At 33.3% G+C, this 5,845-nt stretch overlaps 1 pseudogene; it reads left to right on the top strand.

The window, feature by feature from the left end:
- The first annotated feature begins 1,868 nt into the window (after positions 1 to 1,868).
- On the top strand, positions 1,869 to 2,594 carry LOC108465771 (cysteine-rich repeat secretory protein 38-like; annotated as a pseudogene).
- Positions 2,595 to 5,845: the final 3,251 nt, after the last annotated feature.

The raw sequence follows: 5,845 nt of genomic DNA, 5'->3' as shown, positions 1-5,845 counted from the left end.
GCCTATTTGTGAACGTCATAGAAGGAGGCATCCAGGTGATTGCTAGAAATTGACGGAAGCCTGCTTTAAATAAAGTAGTAATATAAATATAATCATAGTCCAATATATATAATCTAAATATAAAATCCATAGTCCAAACATAATCCGAACATTAAGAAAATATTTAGCCCAAACTAAGTAGTAATAAACTAAACACAATCAAAATAAAGCCAAAACATAGTCCTAGACATATTCCTATAAAGCATCACCTGTATAAAATTGAAAACAAAAACTGTAATTAAATTAATAGTAACTCAATAGTAAAATCAATATAAAATAATAAAGTAAGGACATAATTTATCATAATTATTTCATTAAATTGATAACGATAAACAAGTGATCGATTTCACGAACATGATAATTTTGGATCACTACCAACATTAGATACCAAAAAAGTAGTATGAAAATGAATACCTTAGCATAGGAATGCTTTCTCGTGAAATGGAGATAGCTAGCTTACTTAGAAATGTCAAATTTGTTTATGTTTGCAGAGAAGTTAGTACCAGTAAAAGTTCCTTTGTCATAAGTGTATTGTTGATAGCTGTAGGGATGTACTGGTTTCTTCATTGGACACCATCTCCTACAGGTTTCCTTAAGTTTAAATGTCAATGGAGCTACTCGAGGATGCCTAGGATCAGCAGGTTGTGGAGGAGTTTTTCGAGATAACAAGGGTGTGGCTATTGCTTTGTTTTCTAACCTTCTTGGTTCTACTCTCCCACTTACTACCGAACTTGTTGCCATTAAATTGGCCACTTGCTTTTTTGATCAATCGGCAAGAAGATGTGATAAGGGGTTGATCATTATTGAATCTGATAAGGGGTTGATCATTATTGAATCTGACTCTAGCTGCTACGGTTGTTTCTTGGTTTACTAAGAAAGATGATCGACCATGGAAGCTATGGTGTTTGTTTGATGATATTGATCGATTTTTTTCAAAGATTGGTTTAATTAGTTTTCACCATGTTAATCGTGATTAGAACTCCATGGCACACTCTTTTGCTAAAGCTGGCACTGAAAGAGTTTGAACACATTCAAATTCATCATTATTACAATAGCATCGGTATAAACTGAGCTGAAGTTTAAATAGAAAGTAACTATACTTATTTGTATGTGTTTAGGTATACTGTATTATCAGGAATTGGATTAACTACTTACATCATCCAACTTAGTTTGATTGTTGGTTTCCAGCATCAGCCCAAAATGGATATTAGGGAGGTTCGCCCACTATAATATAGGAATAAAAGATAACAAAGAGGTCGTGAATAATCATAAATATTTTATAGGAAACCTTAAAAACTAATGTCTATGTTCTGATTGATGGAGTTTTTGCAACCAAGTGAACTTCAGCAGTGCTGGATTGTTGGCCTTGATCCTTTGGATCTCCTCTCTACACCAATTCATAATTACATACATAGTAAAGCATGCAGCAGTTATATATATATAAACACATATATATATTACAAATAAAAGTTACATGCAATTTGATTAATTCTTGTGAATTAGGTATTTGTTTAAATAATCACTAATCATTATAATTGATTAATTCTTGACATGTGTCATTGCAATTTGCATGACTTAAGAACCTAATTTGATGCAAACACACACCAGCCTATATCTATATATATAAAATCTAATTCCTTGTCCATTACACTCCTCTTGCATGATAGTTTTATGAATATAAGTGCGTTTCAGCTTACCCCATTATTTACAGCATTATCTTAGTCTCACCAGCCCACCTCTGACAATATTAATTCATCAGTAAAAATCTGAATGGAAAATTTTGCCTATAAATAACACCTTTCAAGCTTCCAAGCTTCAAACAAATTACAATGTCTTGTTCAAGAATTACCTCCTCTCTTTATCTTCTAACCCTTGCTTCCCTTCTCCAAACAGCTTTTGGAGCTGAGCCTCTTTTCCATACTTGTTCAAACACTGGAAATTTCTCCGCCGGCAGTCCTTATGAAGCCAACTTAAAGCAGCTCACTGAGTACCTCTCTAATCAAGCTCCTCCTTCGTGGTTCGGGCTCCGTTCCATAGGTCAAAACCCAAACCAAGCATATGGGCTCGCACTTTGCAGAGGCGATGTGAGGAGCGCGGATTGTAAAACCTGCGTTGTTGAAGCAGGTAACGAAATACGTAAACGCTGCCCTTACAACAAAGGTGCAATCATCTGGTATGATTATTGTCTTCTCAAGCATTCAAACATGGAATTCTTCGGCAAGATTGATAACCAAATTGCGATCTACTTGTGGAACCCGAATAACGTACCCGAGTCATATGGTCGACAGGCCAAGGAACTGCTGAGTGCATTGGCTACCGAAGCTTCTGTATATCCTAAATCATTTTAGGCCAGTGGAGAGATGGAGGTGTACGGGGCTGTGAAAATCTATGGGTTGACTCAGTGCACCCAGGATCTTTCAAGCTCTGACTGTAAGAAGTGTCTTGACGGTATAATCGAGCAGCTCCCCAGATGCTATGATAAGAAAGAAGGTGGAAGAGTGATTGGTCCCAGCTGCAACTTCAGATTTGAAAGATACCGCTTTGTTACTACTTAAACCTTTTAGGGCAGAAAAGGAAGAAGTAGACCACGAAATATCAACTTCATATAACATATATATATATACTATGTTTCAAGTGAATCGTAGTAAACAAAAATTTATATGTAAAGTGAATAGTGGCCTATTATCCTTTAAAATTAATTTTTTTAATATTTTTTCTGTTAAATATTTTAAGCAAATAAAGTTAAGTTTTAAACACATAGAATTGTTTACGGAGTCAACATACAACTAGTAAATTCTTTTACAAAAATAAAATTACTTAAGTACGTTTATTACTTTCATGAAAATGCAATATCATAATTCTAAACACAAGATTTACAATAATCACTCTATCAATAACAAATTCTAAATAAAATATTAAATTTCTAATTAGTATTCAAGAAATTCAAAATTATAAATACAACCAATCCTAATTTCTTCAAGGATTTTTATTAATCAACCTTTAAAAATTATTACTCAATCACGATGTCGAAATCTCATACAAAATTAATATTCCAAAATCGTTTAATAAATAAAACACTAAATGTGCATAAAAATCTTAATCGATCACATAAAAAGTAACGATCTTAATTTTCTAAAAATTAATCATTGAAGTTGGAAAAAAAATTATCAATAAATCAGAAGACTTACTTGAAAGTGCCAAAAATTGAACATTTAACTTGTAAAAATTTTAGAGAGAATGTGAGAAAATAAAAGAGAAGTGATGAATGTTGAAAGAATATAAATGACTTTTGAGTTTAGTTGGGTTGAGAGAAATTCATTTATTTTTATATAAAATAATTTGTTTTATAAAATAATTTTTTTGAAAAAATTAGCAAGCCTTTTCAAAATTTTTAAAATCAATTTTTTATGTGATTATTTTCAAATACCTTGCGGATCAATGTACTAAATGTATAATTAAATTTTTGTTAAAGTTTTTTATGTGGGTCAATTGACTCCATAGTGATATGTGTGGCTCTGCCACTGCGGTGCTCTATCAAGACTAACCATTTTTTTCTATGTTTTTTTTTTAATAATCATAGTTTTAGTTCATTTCAAATAATTTTGTCGGGATAGGATGGTATTCAAGTAAAGTTCTCTCAACAATTTTAATTTTAGGATTCAAATTTGGTCTAAATGTTTGGAAAAAAAAAACCGCTCCTACTTCTCTTAACAAACTCAACTTCTAGATTCGAACTTGATTTCAATTTCTCAAATCCTATAACTATATATTTATCTAGTAGAGATGACATTACGTGACTAAATTAATTCAAACCCACAATTTTTAATGCCTTTAACAACAATGTTTCAAGTTAAAGAGGGATTTTCCTACATGTTCTAGATGGTGACATTTAAGGCAATTATACATATAAATTTGTAATGTATTGTAATGGCAAGAGAAGTCTACAAATAACAATAATAATAGTGAAGGAGTAATAGGCAAAAACTAGTTAGGTTTGCATGAGAAGGAGAGGCATTCAGAAACAGCAGCGGATATCATGTTAGCACATATGTAGAGATTCAAAATCTTATGTTTTCACTTTCCACAGGCTTTTTGTGAGAGAGAGAGAGAGAGAGAGAAGAGGGAGAGGGAGAGGGAGGGAGGGGGAGGGGAGGAGAGGGAGAGAGGAACAAAATAATGACCTTAGCCAAAAACAAAACATCATATATAAGATAACCATAGATACCCATTCTTTGATCAAGTATAGGGCATCCATCAGCACAAAGTTCATGACAGTAACATTAAACTTGAATTCAATGGGATATAGATCATCAAAAGTTCTAGCCCGACACTATCCATTGTGTCATTAGGATCAATAACCTTATGCACTTTGGTAATCATGGTAGTAAATTTCACATCATTATAAATTCGGTTTCCACGTGCCTCGCCTACAACTGGATAATATAAAAGGAATTATTTTGGCCTTTGAGAGTTAACCCGTATCTCATCCCTATCATCGGCAAGAGAGACACATTCATCATTGTTAAACAAGCAAAAATTTGATATAGCCATTTTTGTAGTAACTCTCATGACTTCATCAAACCTAAAGCCAAACTCCATATCTAATGAAAATCCACACATTTTCTCCGAATTTGGATAACCATTACGAAACTCGTAAAGTGCAAGAAAAATGAGGAGAGGAAGAATATGACCCACAAGTGAATCATCATGCTGCATTTTATGTGACCACTTAGTGTTGCGGCATAAGGACTCCCCTAATAGGAATGGAGGCAATTGAGGATGGTTTGGAACAATTCAAAATTTCAGAGGCATTGTCATGTTATCGAAAAGGGCACATCAAGTAACTTAAGATGGCTAGGGAAAACTAGTAGTAAAACCTCCAAAGGAAAGGTTGCCCACATTTGCTTAGAAGCAGCTTTGCATATACTTGTTGGCAAGCTAATGTTATTGAAGACAAAAGAAAGTGCAAGAGATGACCTAAATCGACCAAATCCGCATACCGTCAACTTCTCACAGAAAATTTCATAAAAGTTTAAATTAAAAGATTTTTTTCTACTAAAAATCCTTATATGACTTCTGCATCTTGGAACCTAGACCTTACGTAAGATTGCCATTTAAATAACACGAAGATAGTTAAAGTTCACATACTTAAACCTTTTAAGAATATCATATCCATCATCACTCAAGAAGTATGGTAAGCTATCCTCAAAATTGAAAATGGTTCTCTGTGAGCTACATCAAAATTCAACATCAAATCCCATGAGGCACAATATCGTTGAGCTTCAATCTTCCCTAAAGACATTAGCCTAATCAAAATAAACCTACCAAATTCATTTAGCTCGCACACCAACTTTGAGAGATCTCTGCTCAAAAAGGGTTTGCAAAGCATTGAAATTCCTGTAGCAACATATCTTTCATTGGCTGAAAAAGGCCCATAACTGAATAACTTAAACTCACAATTCCAAAATGATCCCAACATTATGTAAAAATCTAATTTAGTTGCCTACTGATATGTATCATTCCTAGATTGTGACCTTAATTTTAATAACCTAATCACATCAATGAAGCATGGATTATCTAGATCATGAGCCCAACAAAACAATGGCACCATTGGCGTACACATATCACAAAGAAGCAATAAACCTTTGGAAGCCAAAACACACTGAAACCCATCAGCTCCTGCTTTAGAAAATGATAGGAACAGATCCTCATCAACTACAACATAAGAGCTCAACATCTCAATCTTACCTAAACAAATTACATTGCATTCATCATGTGTAAAATCAAGTAATAAAGCAACATATGA

This window comes from Gossypium arboreum, chromosome 10, assembly GCF_025698485.1.
Source record: "Gossypium arboreum isolate Shixiya-1 chromosome 10, ASM2569848v2, whole genome shotgun sequence".
NCBI lineage: Eukaryota > Viridiplantae > Streptophyta > Magnoliopsida > Malvales > Malvaceae > Gossypium > Gossypium arboreum.
This window is presented reverse-complemented; position numbering and strand designations above follow the sequence as displayed.